The sequence below is a fragment of the Typopeltis vanoorti genome, chromosome 2, assembly GCF_054136105.1.
Source record: "Typopeltis vanoorti isolate ZY-2024b chromosome 2, IOZ_Tvanoo_1.0, whole genome shotgun sequence".
NCBI lineage: Eukaryota > Metazoa > Arthropoda > Arachnida > Uropygi > Thelyphonidae > Typopeltis > Typopeltis vanoorti.
In genome coordinates, this window is record NC_143550.1 from 168,846,038 (window position 1) to 168,863,725 (window position 17,688).

Consider the following 17,688-nt stretch of genomic DNA (forward strand, 5'->3'; position numbering starts at 1 on the left):
AAGATGAATATACCGTCAGTATTGAAATACACTACAAAATTAACAATTTACTCCCCCCCCCCTCCATCACACACACACACACATAAATGGTTTATTATAATATGAAAGATTGGAAACATGATAGCACTCTATAGCGGCTGAGAAACCATGCTAAATTTGGTTGCAGATTGTACGAAGACACAAATTTTCTTACAGATAGACAAACAAATTATTTTTATTAAACCAACAAACTGAAATTTATTAGATGGACGTTTGTATTTGAATCGTTTTTTTTTTGTTTTTTTGTTGTTGTTGTTGTTGTTCCTGAGTGTACTATTTTGATTTCAAAAAGGTCATCGATTTTTTGCAGGATTACAAAATTTTTCACAAATCCCATGCATTATTAATAAATTCTGCAATATTTTGCACAAAGAAGCTTCCACAGATAGACCATAATAAATACTGGCGACATTCTTACTACTCATGTATTCACGCTACGTATCGATATTGATTTTACTTGCTATACTTGGAATACTCCATCACGAACGACGAAACAAACAAACAAACAAACAAAAAACATTATTTTTAATGATTTCTTGACATGATCTTACACAAAAAAATATCACAAAGCTGTCCTTAAAAGGACTGGCTTAAAGGGGCGAAGCAAGAATGCTTTTCATATTCCCCGTTATCTGTAGAGGACAGTGTAGGGATAAGGTGTTATTGAGCTATTAAAGCTCTGATCATGGGAACAGCAATAGCCGAGCCTCAGTTAGACCTTCATTGGCTACAGCATTGCCATCCATTACCCTCCAAGGGTATTGGATCGAATGAATCAATCACCGCATCTCACGGTCGATTCCGATTCATGTCCAAAGTTGATCACAAAGCAGCATTAACATTAACATTTCTGGCTAGATGGGTGAAGCAAAATTGCTTTTCATATTCCCCTTTGTCTTGTAATGAAAGAACTTTGAATGGAGTGTTTGTGAGCTATATGCTCGCCCACTCTGGAGGAGGAAGTTAGTTGTGTTCAGCTGCAATTAAGATAGACTTTGGTCTTTTATATTTGTTGATTTCTGCTTCATTATATTCCGAGGCTTCCTTGATTAACGGGGTTGGATGATTGCTTGTCTTGGTAAAGAACTTCTCAGCTAGATTTAGGTGAAGGGAAGAGATATAAGGGATATTATCTTCTCTATGGATCTGGGTGTTTCTTATGAACCAGGGGGCATCCAGAATCATCCTCAGACACTTATTCTGTAATCTCTGAAGTTTTAGAATGTTTGAATTTGCGGTGTGGCTCCACACTGGGGATGCGTAAGTGATGATCGGTCGAATTACCATCTCTTTACTCTGTCTGTTGATCGTAGGGTAGTGCTGTGCTAAGACTTTGGATGTCTTTGAGGTAATGTAACTAATATGTTTGACGAATAGGAGTTGACTATCCAGAATCACTCCAAGATATTTAATTTCAGTCTGCCATGGAATCTTAACTCCCAATAAATAAATATCCTCCATGGTATGGATTTTCTTTCTAGTAAACAATATAGCTGAGCTTTTCTGGGGGTTAACTTGGATCCTCCAGTCTGCCATCCACTTTTCTAAACTGTGTATGCTGGTTTTTAGTCTTTTAGTCGCCAGTTTTGGGTTCGGTGATCTTGCCATCAGTGCAGTATCATCTGCATATAATGCGGTGAATGTTGTTCTAGGGTTCAGAGGGATGTCCGCTACATAGATTGAGAACAGGAGGGGTGCCAGAAGAGATCCCTGAGGTACGCCTGCCGAGATCCTGCGTCTGGTCGAAACCGTTTCGCCTGACCTGCATATATCTGTCTTTCAGGTAGGAATGTATTATTTTTATTAACTTGACTGGAAAATTAAATTTTATCAGTTTGTAGAGGAGGCCTTGATGCCATAATTTATCAAACGTCTTCTCTGCGTCGATGAAGATGGCAGCTGTGTTGAGTCTCCAGTTAAAGGAGATCAACACAGCTGCCATCTTCATCGACGCAGAGATGGCGTTTGATAAAGTATGGCGTCAAGGCCTCCTCTACAAACTGATAAGTTAGTTATTTTGCCTAATTAAATTTTATCTGTTTCTGCTTGGAATCTTGAAAGGATCACTTTCTCTGTCACCTTTCCAAGGTTGGACAGTAAGCTTATGGGTCTGTAGCTTTTAAAAAGATGAGGATTTTTTCCTGGCTTCTTCAATGGCATGATGGTAGCTGTTTTCTATGTAGTAGGGAAATACTGGAATCTAAAGATGGCATTTGTAATGTTGATGAGATGGACTATGGCCTTTCTTGGAAGTAGTTTTACTATTCTGTTGGTTATGCCAATCGGTCCTGGAGCTTTTTTATTGTTTAGATGGGAGATGATATTTATCATTTCTGTTGGATTTGTAGGAGTGATATCTTCGGAATTAACAGTGTTCTGATTTAAGGTTGTCCTAACATGACGACGAATCTTGTACATAAGGTTGATATTTAGATTTGTATGAGATGGATTGCACTGAGATTCTAGGTTATCTACTAGTGCTTCGGCTTTCTCTTCATCTTTGTGAACTGCCCCTTTCTTGGTTTGAATAGGGGGTATGAGTTGCTTTTTGGTGCGGATTGCTCTTAAGAATTTTCATACAGAATGATCTTCAGTGTTGATGTTAGCCAATTTGGTTTCCCATTTATGGTTTCTGTGTTTGGAAGAGCTTCCTGGACCTGCCTGTTTAGATTGTTCAATACTGTTTTATCATGTGGGGCTCTGGTATTGTGGTATCTGTTTATGGCTCTATTTTTCGCTTTGATAAGCTCCATGATTTCTTCAGGGATACGGTTGGTTGGGTGGAAAACAGTGGATTGCTTGACTGATTCTATTCCTTTCTGAATTTGTACGGTTAAGTTATTTACTGCTGAGTGTATCTCTTCCTTTTTACTGATATTGGGCACCGGACCAATATGATCGGGAAGAACCTTGGCTAACTTGTCCCATGGTATGAATGTGTGCAGAGGAGAGAATTGATCTGATGAATCTAGATTAAGCACTATGGGACTGTGGTCAGAAGACAATTCGTTAACTGATTTCAATTTCAATTAGTATCTTAAATTTTTAAAGATGACAATGTCTAGTACATCTGAGTTACCTGAAGGGCTGAAGTAGGTGGGCTCGGTAGGGCTGACCACAACAATAGAGTTGAGCATTGCAAAGTTGAAAAGTGTGTGGCCTTTGGTGTTAGTTGATGAGCTGTACCAAGCTATGTGTTTTGAGTTCAGATCGCCTGCTATTATTATGGAATCTTTCGGACCAAGCATGGAGTCAAGATCTGTTGTCAGCAGAGGAATGCTTGGAGGGTTATAAGCAGCATAAATCTTGAGACTCCCAGCATCGAAGGCAAGTACCTCCACACCGGTCACCTCCAGATTTACTGTTTTGGGCTTGTCTAATGTATTATGATTCAAATAACTCTTAATATATATGGCTGTGCTTCCACCTCTTATGCCAATTCTGTCGTTTCTGTACATAGTGTATCCACGGATTTTTGGGTTATTAGCTGGTCTTACGTGTGTTTCACCAATCAAGATGATATCAGCACTGGGACGGGTTGCAAATTCTTGAAGTTCCAAAACCTTGTTCATCAATCCATTTGCATTCCATGCGATTATCTTAAGAGCTTTTGGTTTGAATTTATTACTCATGACAGATGGCTGTTATTTATACTGTTTTGAGTGCCTTGCAGGAATCTCTTTCTGGAAGATGTTGAGGGGCATGTCTTGCTGAATTCCTGCAGCATAATGGCAAGAGAGGCTGTTAAAAGGGATGTTATGTTGGAGCTTTCTATCTCGAGAGATGTAGGAGGCTTAGTTCTTGCAGCCTCAGCATATGTTTTGCTCATGGTTTTTCCTTCCTATGAGGTTGAAGGCGAGGTGTTTTGGGCTGGAGGACGATTTGTTTGGTTGCTTAAAACGTTGTTACGTGGAGTAGCAAGATTGATTTTTGCTGATCCTCGATTTTTTGGATTGGAAAAGCATCCCTTGTAGTTGGCGGGGTGAGGTCCTCTGCAGTTTGCACAGCATGCTGGAGTTGTGCGAGGTTTGGTGCAAGTGATGGTCTGGTGTCCCTCGCCGCACTTCAAGCACCTGAAGGCTACCTTACATAATTTTTGGGCATGACCAAACCTTTGGCATATATGACACTGACTTGCAGATGTCCTTTTCCTAAGTGGCTCAGTTGATATCTTGAGACCGCATACTACACTCAGTTCATAGATCTGCTTTTGTGTGTTGCTTGTTTTCACCATCACCAAAGGCATTGGTCTTTTATCACTACTGGGGACAGGTCCTGTCTAGAGAGATCAGTGCTCACATCTTCAGGAGTGATACCTTCAGCTATCCCACGTAAAACTACCTTCAGGTTCTTTTCGCTGGGTAAAGTGAAGGTGTGATATGAGACGTTAGCATTGTCCATAAATCTGGTCATCTGTCTGTAATCCGAGACAGTAGTAGGTTGTATTTTAACTCCCTCATCTGAGTTTTGGCCCATGAGAAGGATGTGTTTTGTTCTCTGAGGGCTGATGAGACAGGGATCCATTTTTCCTTATCCCTTAATATGACTGGTGGTATTTTTTCTTTAGGACCATTGAGTGTTTCTATCCCTGTTGTTTTGTGTTCTTCCACTTTGGAAGAACCCATATTTTCCTCTTCTTTTTGACCATTTGGTACTCTGTATCTGTTTCCAAGGTATGATAACTGCTGTCTTGAGATGTAGCATCTTCCATACTTGGTGAGTGTGCAAAATCTGATTGCGTCAGAGTTATGGGCTCTTCGCTTATGTCATCCATATTGTCCTGTGTGACTGCTGGGGTGGGAATGTGTCAAAGAGCTTGACTTTTCCTGGCCAATTATCACTCAGCAGCTTTCCTAGTCTGAGGAATTCCATGTATACTTCCTCGAATTTGGCCTCATTCTGAAGTTTTGCCATTACAATAATTTAAAATGTGTTAAGACACAGATGGAGAAAGAGAGAGATTTCTCAGGTATCCCGAGCAGGTAAAGATAATCCTGTGGACTTTTGAGGGTCCAGTAGCAAATCCCGTAGACACTCTTAGGTGTCTACCAGCAATAAAATATCACTATAAGAAACAATGGCGATACAAGCGGCAGAAGGCCTAGCGTATCGCCCTTGTAATTACAAATGACTTACTTGGATAAACCACTATGGAAAATAAAGTGTCTGTTTATGGTAGCAAGCAATTAACTACTATTACTAATGAATAAGCATATATTACTAATGTTACTAATGAATATAAGCATAAATATGTTTATAATGGAAAGAAGTCATTAAGAAAGAAAAACAGAACGTCATCTTACAAGATTTATTCTCTGTGAACTCAATTGTAATCGTTTGACAATAAGATTTTAAAGGTGTACTGATATTTGTTTAGTATTTTAGAAAATAAATAAGAAACGTTTCACAATTATCTTATATTTTAAGTATAAATATAAGTTGCATAATTATTTCATAGAAAAATTAAAAAAATACGTTGGGAAACTGAGTAATCCTGATATGTAGCAGTCATTTCGGTATCAAACAGATGAAACTTTTTTTTTTTTTTTTAGTAATCTGGAAAAATTTTCAGGAATCGTTGAATCTCTTAAGATGACGTTCTGGTTTTCGTTTTCGTAGTGGTTTGTAATTGAAGGCTTGTTTTGGTAATCTTTCTGTTTTCATTCTTTCAACGCATTCCATCAATTTGTGTTTATATTTTTTTAATTTTTTCTATTACTGGTTCTTGGTTTATTTCTTTCATAATTTCTTCGTTTCTTTTGTGATCAAATAGGGTATACTTTGCAGTTTTTCTCATAAACTTCATTTCTGCTGTTATTAATCTTTGTTTGTCTTTTTGTTTTAGTCCAGATTTCGCTTCCATACATTAAGACTGGTAGGGTAATGTATTGTATACTTTTAGCCTGGTTTGTTTTTGAACTAGGTTTGGTTTAAATATAGAGTTAATTACGTCTGTTATTTTTAAATATTTTGCAATTGTTAGGTTTATATAAAATATATACTACCTAAATATAAAATACCAGTTACATATTTTTAGATTAAATTACGTTAGATTTAATGTTTTTTTAAATATTTAAATAATATATAACCCAAGAGAATAAGCTCATCCGGGTTAAAATGTAAGTTGTGGACTTTTCTGAACCTATTTCTAAACATATCACATTAATTCGCTTGAAAAATAACTTTTACTGTGAGAGAACGCTCCCTCTTTCGAATCAATTGGACATAAGAATGCATGCTTTTGTTGATTGATAACAACGGCGCAGTTATTTTATCTTTGTCAGCTGATATCAATGAATTGTTGAAACAATCCGTTGCACAAACATGTCGCGTTTATACTTTCTGGACTAAAAAAGAATCACATTTGTCCTACTTTACCATACTGTTCGTAACTTCTAAGGTAGGATGAAATACTCTACAGTTCAGGTAGTGACGCAATAAAAGGCCTTCGATGCTCTGTTCAGCTAAATGGACATCTTGTTTCACTTTTCTCTCAATCTCAACGTTAATCCGAAACTTGATTCCAGGCTCTCCAAGCTAGTTTTCTTCTATTCCTTCTCCATCTTCTCTCTGAAACAAACTACTCTTTTTGATATTTCTCAAGGATTATAACCTGCATTTATTGGTTACAAAAGCAACCCCTTTGATTAAAGGGGTTGCTTTTGTGCATTATAACCATTATTAGCATTCTTGGTTGTTTCCAGTCATCATTATCTAGCACAGTATGTCTGGGAAGTTTCCAGTAGACTGGCCTTCGCACCATCTTTCTTCTGTGGATGGCAATAATTAAATAAATCAAATAAAACAATGTATCGAGGAAACTAAATGACATCGCTAGAAGCATTTTATATTTTTCAGCTTCATTTTATATTTCTGTCTGACTCAGTTTAGATATTAGCGCGATTCCATCTCAATGCCTATTGGTGTGATCAAAAGAATGACATGTGGTGATTGATGTGAACCATCTCCGTTCAAGTCTTCAGGTAGGTCTAAAATCTTTACGTTTTCAGCAGAATCTGCGTGGCTGACTCGGTCTCCTACTAAGGTATTACTAGATTTTCTCCAAAACCTCGAGTTTTCTCCAAACAAACACAGATTAGTCAGAGATATGCAACTGGCTGACAGTGATTTTGTTCTTATCAACTATTAATCTCCCACCAAAAAGGGGGAGGAAAGCTAAACGAAAAGTTGGAGAAGTTAGGGTTTTTTTTTTCTTCTTCCTTTTCTCCTTTGTAGTTAGCGACAGTAAGTCAATTATTTAAACAATTTCAAGATCTGAGAAAACTTAATTGTTTCAAAGAGCAACATGTATTTCTGCTGGCTGTGACAATATATGCAATTAGCATATTAATTAGAATTTCGAATTAATTCATTTGCCTCAAAAGGACGAATTTGTTACCGGAAAATAAGTAAATTCCCAAACTTATACACAGCTCCTCGATCCCCACCTGTCACGCGGGAGACGGGGTTCGATTCCCCGCCGGGAAGGAAATGTCTCTTTTTTCCCACTTCATCTCGAGTGGGCGGGAGATGAATTCTATCGCTCCGGTTGAAGGTTACCTTGCTTACCGAGGTCAAAAGTGATTTCAAAAAGTATCGTGTTAGGTCTCTACAATAGGATTTCCAAATTATGTAAAATCAATGACAATATACTGAATTAATATTTAAAAAAAATCCTTTTCCATTGTACACCAATGTAGATTTACAACATTTCATAGATAGGATTCACATAAATAAATAAATAACACTTCTGGAATATGAGGTTTCGAGTTTTTTTGTTTTTTTTATAACAATTCGGACCACCAAAATTGTTGTAGAACTACGGCATATTAGTATCGTGGTTAGGATAAGGATTACAGGATCCGTCAGCGTTGCTTTAAAGACCAAACATGGTGCTACAAGGGCTGGATACGTATAAATTATACAAGTTAGAGTTTAGGGCCTCGCATTACAAGGGACCTCTGTCTCCGTATAGATCTAAGCTTTAGTCAATAGAAGGGTCGCTTAAAAGTTAATCGTTTAGTATCACAACAATCTTAAATCCTGCCCTGGGCACTACTTTCAAATCACTTGAGGCTTCCAATAAGTGAAAAGGGTTGCATAATATCACGCCGAATAATGAAAATCATTTGTCACGTAAATTATGAAGGGAACAAGACTAAACAAACACACGTAATGACCATAATAATAAGTTTTAATAGTAAATATTTCATCCTAAGTATCTTAGGACATCGTCAGTACAGTTTTATATTGTTAATTCAAACAATACTAGGAATAACTATTTTATTCCTAGTATTGTTTGAATTAAAATACCACGAATTAACAATTTAAGTCAGTACAGTTAATTCAAACAATACTAGGAATAGTTATGTTATTGCTAGTATTGTTTGAATTAACTGTACTGACGATGTCCTAAGATACTTAGGGTGAAATATTTACTTAATAAGACTTATTACTGGGGTCATTACATGTGTTTGTTTAGTCATGAATTCTCCACAGGTTTCATTGTACAATGAAGGGAACAAGCTCTTGATAGGCTGTATGGATGTTCGTGAGGGTCATTAGGTGATGGATGATTTTCATTTTATGGAATACTCTCACTCCACCCCGCCTATCCTTTGGAGATCTGAATTACTTTGGGGGAGAGAATACTACTTTTGATTCCCTAGAGCTGGATTCCTGAAGCAGTTAACCTTTAGCTCAGCACACTATTAAATTGACATAGGTTTTCAACCTGTCGTGAGTAGGATCACCAGAAAAAATAAATAAATAAAAATAAAATGCAAAAGTCTAAATGCGTGTAAGAAAACTCCTGTGGGTGTTTTATTTGTGAATCGAATATGTAATGAAAGGAGAGCAGCAGTACAAATTTTGCACTACAAAACTGAAGTCATATACCCTCTTCACACGTACGTTTTTTTTAAAGTTCGTGGATTTAATTAAATAACTTATTTAGTGCTCGTTACGCGGGGCCTACATGGCTTCAAATAGCCGAAGTTTTCTTAAAATATATATTTCACGAGTCATTCATACTTTAAGCATTTTTGGACAACTCCCAAATCCTATCGAAGTACCTGCACAGTAAAATACTTTATGAAACGAAAAAAGCTTAAATAATTTGTATAGTAGTTGTAAGGACAATCGACCACTTAGAGGTCACAATTCTTAAGTTAAAATGTTTTTAATTATAATTTTAAACTGTTATTCCATCTGTAGCTAATTCCAGGACATAATGGGTGCATATCTGCAGTTTACAAGCTGATTGTTTCACTTCACGTTATCTGCGTGGATAACACGCCATAGCTGCCATTTTTAAAATGTTTTACGTTGACAAAAAATGCTTCGACTTACTTGACTTTTCTGCTAAATATCCTTCGAAGATCAATTCTTGGCTACACCTCCTTTACTTAGGACTTCTTTGATTGATTGAGCAGGTGTTCTCACCTTGATGTCCTTGTAACCTAAACCTAATACATCATCTATTATTACACCACTTGCACGGCTTGTATCAACACAAATAACTCTACTTCCCAATGCGACTTTGTACCTATTTTATCACGTGATTCTAACGGTATTGCTCTGCTTTGAGGTACTGTGTTGCTAGCCCTTCTTTACTAGAAATAAGACATGCGCATTGTCTATCAATTCCTACTTCAGTAACTATAGAAACGTTAATAGTTCACTGAGATAAAGTCTGGTGCCTATACTTCCTATCTGCAGGGTTAAAAGACACGCATGACTTCAAAACATCATTAATATCAGCTTACAAGATCTCCACCCATTGCTCTTAGTATAAAACTAACTCCGGAGTTTATTGAGTACTGCATAGAACGAAGAAGTACCCAAGAAAATTTTCTCTATAGCTGCATCTATGCTCCAAAAAAAAAAAAAAAAAAGTTGATTGGCTCTAAACAGTGTTGTTTTTATATTTGTCGTGTACATTTGAAAATTATGTAATGGTGACAATATACTTTCTATGTAGTGTCGCCATCTAGCGTGATTTTTTAAATATGCTATAATTGCTCTAGTAAAATTAATTTTAAAAATATTTTTAAATAAAATGCGAAATACTCTGATATTGTCTAACATCGTAGTCCACCAATCATCATTATTTTGGAAACAATTATTAATTCCCAGTTACAATGGGAAATCTTACTTTATTATTGCGTTAATGTTTTCCTATGGACATCAACATAACAACAATCAGTGCTAATTGGTGCCACCAACTGTCATATTTTTTGCTCCTTCGAGGGGATTTTCACTTTTCGGAGTAGCATTTGTCTGGTACAGCATGGAAATTCCCACTGCCTTAGGTCTCCAGGCGTCTTTCTCGGAAAGTATGAGGTGATCACGACATAACCTTAGGTATCAGGCTGTAAGCTTCCAAGAACAGTCATTGAACCGTAAAGGGGGTTTAGGAATCTTATTGGAGTTATAAATGTTGTATGCACGTGTCTTGGAAGCAAAACATAACTAAATACTCCACTAGAAAAATATTAATTTCGACTTATGCAAAGAGGCATATTACGAGAAAGTGAGTTTTTAACTTTTTCTCATAGGTGGCGCCAGTTTCTTATATACAATAAACATCAACTTGCATTATCTTATAAACATAATGAATAAAATCACACTTCTGGTCCCCGACTTCCGTTTCCACTTGATATATTCTGGACCACTATGGCGGCATGGATCATGCTAGTATTTTCCACAAACGTTACTCTGGTGGGTAATTGACACCATAATAGCGTACTTTCCTTAATTGGGGAAATGCCGACTATATACTGTAGGTGGCAGAATGTTCGTTTCCCAGTGAAACACCATCACTTTATTTAATGGAGAACTGAAGTAGCTTGCCATACTCAGTGTCTCCTGTCTTCCCCCCCACCTTTGTGTGTGTGTGTGTGTGTGTGTGTGTGTGTGTGTGTGTGTGTGTGTGTGTGTGTGTGTGTGTGTGTGTGTGTGTGTGTGTGTGTGTGTGTGTGTGTGTGTGTGTGTGTGTGTGTGTGTGTGCGTGCGTTGCAGGATATACAAAACATACTATACGGAGGCAGAACTCCACCCTCTCCCTTACCTGAGCACCTAGTAAATAATCCTCCTGCCAAACTAGACCTGAGGGAATCTGAGTACAGCACTGTATAGGGGAACTACAGTACCGCTATCAAAAACAACAGCAAAATATATATTTTAAAAAATCATTAAAAAAAAATAACAAAATCGTATCAAAATGAAAAATTCAGACAAAGAACCCTTGCACGACGCCTACGTACCATCATTCGGCACCTTTGCACAAACATAAAGTATGCACATGACTACTACCGAATACCTAAACCCAGACCTGCCGTTTCTAACAGAATCTCAACTGATAACCCACGCTAACTACTGTCCACCTCAACTATTCGAAGTACACTTTGCTTGATTCCTTTAGTCATCTAGGGTGACGAATCTATGAGAGATCATCTACCATTACACGTCAGAGAATGCCAAACCTGAAATTTCATTTCTGTGATCGTCCTTCATTCAAACTATCCTTTTTCTCTTCTTGTTCCTGGCTTCTGTTACTCTCTGCATTCTGATAACTGCTCTCATCCCACTGATTGTTTCTCTTGGACGCTAGGTTTTCTTCCCTTCAAATTCTGAAACATTGAGATCATCTGCGTTGGCGACTTCAATGTTCACTTCTCCCATTGGCTTCCCTTCTGCAGATGAAGCCGAAAGAGATGCCGAAATATTTGCAGTTAGAAATCATCGAACACAAATTGTTCTTCTATCCTCCAGAATACCTCATCACGTTCATCATTTACTCAAACACCCTAAGAAATTCCCCTGGTAACTGGGATCAGAGCGTTGTCTGCATTTCCTTCCTTTTCTGCTAAATGTTCTTCACCAAACCAGAATGGAGCGAATGGAAAGATTTCTGTGATGTTGACTCCTTTCATTCTTTCTTTGTCGGGCCGATTATTGTTGAATGATTAAAATAAGCCTTCATCTCAAATGCACGTGAACCTGTAACCACTCTGCAAGGCTGTCGTAGAAAGAACAAAAAATTCAGTTGTTTCTCACTCAACTCACAATAACAAAATCTTTCCTCCTATTGAAATGATTCCTGTCCTTTGGGCTCTTATCAAGGCCATTTAAAAGAACTGCTGCTTCTCCATACCATCATCTCTCTTGCATCCAAGTGCGCACCGTCGTAACCTAACCCCTTGGTATTAGTTTTCTCCTTAAACTTTTGCATAGATGACCAATACAAATCACTTTCCACAATCCCAAGAACACCTCGATGAAACCCTCGGCTAGTCTTTCGTCAGAGATAAATCAGAAGAATTCTGAACAGCATGGACAACAGCAACAAGTCTTCAGGTCTCGATGGTATCCCTCCAATTGTACTGAAAACGTGTTTCAGAATGGAACCCATGCTACATTGGCTCGATAATCTTGAACACTCATTTTCCCATCTACTTTCTGAATGGAAGCAACTCTCTGTTCATCCAAATAAAATAAAATAAAAGTAAAAGTGAGAAAAAAAAAGTTAGTCGTCAAATTATCAATCATGGAAATTATGGAGAAGGTCATTAGGATTTATTTTCTTCACTACATTAATAAATCAATGCATACCAATATAGATTCCAACGCTTTCAATTCACAGTGGAACTCACAGCCAACCTTATGAAGGTTTGGAGACAATCCATGAAAAGGTGAGGTGAAAGGTCATCAATATCACACCTGTGAGAGTTATTGATATTTCTTGGAACCTTTAGGCAGACCCAGCAGAGAGGCCTACGATGACCTCTCTTCCACACGTTGCTGTTCAGCCATCACCTGTATCCTTTCTGGTCGTTCGAGGTCAACGGCCTCATCTTTTCCGATTTGTCCATCAATGCTAAGCACCCTTGGGGTATGAGCTTTATCACGCACTTTTCCTGAACTCGAATCCTATTCATAGTTTTTCTGAAGACGCTACTTCTCATCTGTACAAATCCTAACACGACTCAAATCTCACATTCGCTTAATCTTAGAATACGTTTCCCACATTCAAAAAAAAAAAAAAAAAAAAGCTTGATGTTATTCACAAGAGGACAGTGTGCTTAAAATAGATGATCCCTCAATCACAATCTGATTGAAAATGATGTAATGGTGACAACATACTTTCTATGTAGTGTTGTTTAGCCAAGTGGACATACCTGCCCTCACATCTAAAGGCTGCGGGTTCGAGTCTTGTGGAGGCATGGGCGTTTGTGATTATCTTTACGCGGAAGACCACCTCACCGTTTACTGGTGCCTCACGTGCCTCGAAAAAGTTCTACGTTTCCTCCTTAGACCCAATAAAATTAAAAAAGAACATAATAAAGAACCCTTAGCCTATCTCTCGTTCTCCTCCTTCGTTCTATCTACTTTGCTTCTCTGAAATTGATTTCCTCCTATTCTTTAGATACAGACCACTCAACTCTAGTTCCTCCATTCTCTTTAACCCCTCACTTGTGTATGCCGCTGTTCTTATCTTTCTGCATGAGATTTTATAAAGTGGACTTCTGCTTCCACTATATATTCAAATTAGTGAACTTTAATATCATCATCATCAAATTCTCGATATCCTTAAGGGATGTACAGGATATTATGACAGTACCACGTGAAGAACTTAGATCATTACTACCTTCCTCTCAACAATTTTCCTCCAAATCAGTCTCTTACTTGTCAAGACTCCAACATTATCAGATCTTAAATTTCTATCGTCTAAGGCACTTTTTACCATATCAATCCACCTATATCTTGGTCTTCCTCTGGGTCGTTTTACTGCCAACCTGGCAGAGAACACTTGTTTTGCTAATCCTTCTTCACCCATTCTGTTTAAGTGACCATTCCACCTGAGATTAGCTCTGCTAACGCATTCCAGGATGCTGACAATGTCAAGTTCTTTCCTAATATCCCCGTTTTTAATATGATATTGCCATTGATGCCATCTGTTCACGCCTATAATCTTTCTCAGGACTCTCATATCTGTGGTCTTAAAATCATTGATCAAGTGTTTTACTTCTGACCCAGCTCTCAGATCCATAAGTTAAAACTGGCTTGAACACTGTCTTGCATATAGCTAATTTAGTGTTCCGACTAATTTCTTTCTTATTCCATATGAATTTATTCAATTGACTTCCCACCATACCAGCTTTGCTGATTCTGTTGTCTATTTCCATATTTAATTTACCATCTTCACTAAAAATCGTGCCTGTAGCTTTCCAATTATTTATACACTAAATAACAGCGTGTGGTGTATTTCTATATTTAAAATACCGCATTTCTAAGTGTATCACACAAGATTTTCCAAGTTTTGTCAATTTTTTCCAACTTTTAACAATTCAATTATTACAATTCCAGTTCAACGCTCCCCCCCCCCCCCAGAAAACTGACATTAGTGATATTTAAATAGGTCCACCTATGGGTAGTTCAAGGAAACTCTAAAATTACTTACCTTTTAGTCAAATTTAGATCTGTACTAAACTGTTTGGATCCTGCTGGGTTTCTACGTCGCTTCCTTCCTTTACAGACCCCAGGGAAATGGTGGAAAAAGTTTCTTGGCAGGATCCACCCTTTCTCTAGGGCGCGGTATTTATAGTGTTCTCGTGTCGGTATTTCCGTGTGGATAACCATGACGACTGCCTGTCGTACTAAATGTACAGAAACTATCCAAGAAGTTCATTGACTGCAAGGTGAGAAGCCGGTTGGCATTGGAGAAAACAATGTCTTGGTTTGCGTGAGTGACAGGTTGAAGGATGACGTCAGTAGAACAATAAGAAAAATAAGAGAAAGCTGCGACTATTTCCACCATCAGACACTCCTCCCCTGTTTGATAAATTATTATGGTTATGCTCAGTTTAACCACAAGGAATTGTAAGTATTGATTGGAGTGAAGCCATTGAATCCAGAGTAATGAGAACGCTACGATTGGAATTCACCGGCAGACAGAATGTGATAGTTTCAGTAAGATGAAACGTCATCTGTACTGATGCCAAATAGCACGACAAACTCACCTTTATGTCGACTACGCCCAATGGATAACCCCCCCCCCCCGTGAGTGGAACACTAAAAATAGTTCGCCTTGGCAAGTGAAAGCAAATATTTTACAGAAGAATGAAGAAAACTCATGTTTGTTAACAATGCAAAGCAAGCAAATATTTTTGTTGAAAAAAAATTAACAAATAGAATACCTCCCCTTTAAAAAAAATAAATAAAAAAAAAAAAAAAAAACAGGTAATGTTTAGCAAAAATAATTCATTAAAATTTGCCAATCATAAGCTTACTTAAGAATAGAAAAAAAAAGAAAAAAAAGACAACCATCATAAACTCAAAAGAGGTTATACTTATACAAGGTGATTAGAACAGACTTTTATAAACATCCGAATCTTACGCGATTTGAACCAGTAGAATCTCTGTCACATCTGATAGCAGAGTAACATAAAATACGGGTGGATAAAAAAAAAAAAAAAAGAATTAGGTTTTTCATAGAGTTCTCTCTGTTTATGTTGGATGCTCACACGAGAGGTTGATTGGTCAACGTAGCACGTTAATGCCGTGTATGGAATGGGAATTGGGAAACGAGGAACTTGTTCACGTTGGGAAACACACGGGAAGGAAGGCTGTTCCGAAACACAGCAGCATGAAGGAGGAGGAGGAAGAGAAACTGTCTATGAGTACGGAGTTTGACTGTGAAAGGACGTTAGGTGGTAGCTGCACGTCTTTCAATGGATTTGATAGATAGATAGATAGAGAGAGAGAGAGAGAGAGAGAGAGGGACGGAGAGTTATTGAGGATAGTTCTGATGAACATTTACCATGGGAATATTAATAGAAGATGCATGCAGTAGATGCTGGATGCTTGTGTGAGAGAGAGTGGTTGGAGTGAATTGGTAACAGATGAGTTGCTAATCGGTTTCACTGCTTCGTCTGTATTTTTAGAGGGCTCTTAGGGGCATCTCCCCAGATGTGTGAGCAGTTACTCGATGATGATTAGTGGAAATAATAATTCGGTAGTAAAGCTGAAATAATAATGATAATAATAATAATATAGCCAAGATGAAGCTGTTTTCTGGATTTCTTCAAATGAAGTGGATTCGCATGGCAGTACTTCCCAGTCCATTATAAAATGGTCTCTGAAGAATTATATGAAATACCTCCTTAAATTCCTCACCCACATCCCGAAGACATATTGTAAGAAAGTCGAAATCAAACCAAGTGCAGACGTGGTTAAAAGACACGCTCTCCATCCAGCAGGCTGAAGATTCGAATGCCGCCGTGGAGATGGATGTTTGGGATTGTCTTTAGATGGCAGATGAAATTCATTGCCGCTCGCTTATTGGAGGCCTGAAGTGGTTTGAAAACGTTCCATGTTTGGTCTCTAGAGCAGGGTTTCTGGATCCTAAAACAAATTTTAAAAATACAAAAATAAATAAATTAAAAATATTAACCCGATAAAAGTAAGTTTAAAATATCCTTAGCCTACCGACGACGTAATTGTACTATAGGCCTGTATATAATCTTTTGTGGATGGACACATAAGAAAAAAGGAAAACACGCACGCGCACACGTACATCTCTTAGCTTCCCTATCGCGAAACAACATTCACCCATGATCTCTTCCCCTCCTCATCCTCCTCTGAGAAAACTGAAGTATTTTCTATTATGAAAGGCATAATGCTTCTTTCAAAATTTATCGATTCGATGATGTTTCAAACGAAAATGTAAATTCTTTTAACTGCAGCATTACAATAGTAGTAAGAAAGAGAAAGTGGGACACAATGTGTGTGTGTGTGTGTGTGTGTGTGTGTGTGTGTGTGTGTGTGTGTGTGTGTGTGTGTGTGTGTGTGTGTGTGTGTGTGTGTGTGTGTGTGTGTGTGTGTGTGAAATTTTAACAGATAAATAGACTTAAACTAACAGACAGATTGGACAGCTTGTTGAGAGGATGAGAGAAAGATAGTAAAAGAGTGATCAGAAGAGACAGAAAAGGAAAGGAAAGATATTGCACAGAGAAAGAAATCGATGGATTATTTTCTGTAAAGACAAGACAAAGCTCGGGCAGTTTCCTGAAAATAAACATTATCGTTAAATCTGATTATAAACATAGAACGAAGATTTTACGAGACAGAAAAATAAATAACACATAAAACACTCCAAATGGGTCGAAAGCCATGCACACGACCTACTCACAAACACAGACAGACGCAACAGCCACAAGCATCACATCTCAGCAAGCAGGTTTTAAGTACCCGTACATCCATGCAGAGGGAGGCTGCGGGATCTTGGGATGCGTTTATTCATCCGATGGGTATTCTAATAGACAGCAAGTCTGTTTACTCGCGAATAATAACAAAGAACTTTACAACACTGACCTTGAAGACTTCTCCAATGTCCTTCGGAATCCTTGGTCTAGTGGTCCATAAAATTTCACTTTGTGTAGTCTCAGGATGCGGCTGACGACGATCGAATACGTCAGCGCCGCACTTCTCCGAAAGCTGAGTCGCCACCGAATCTATTTCTGTGGAAGTTTGCAGCTGAAATGTTTTCTTTTTCGAAGACTTGGCGCAGCACTGACCTTTGGATCGGTTCCATACTTCCTTTTGGGTTTTGGTGCCGCGACGTTTTTTTCTTTTTTCTTTGTTTTA

General features: G+C 37.9%; 1 long non-coding RNA gene across 1 annotated transcript in view; it reads right to left on the minus strand.

Annotated features, from left to right (window-relative positions):
- The window catches only part of LOC150109643 (uncharacterized), a 66,083-nt gene extending 48,541 nt beyond the window's left edge, over positions 1–17,542 (minus strand). The window contains exon 1 of the long non-coding RNA XR_016549973.1: positions 17,416–17,542. This is a non-coding gene — a long non-coding RNA (uncharacterized LOC150109643). The remainder of the gene's footprint in view (positions 1–17,415) is intronic.
- Between the last annotated feature and the right edge of the window lie 146 nt (positions 17,543–17,688).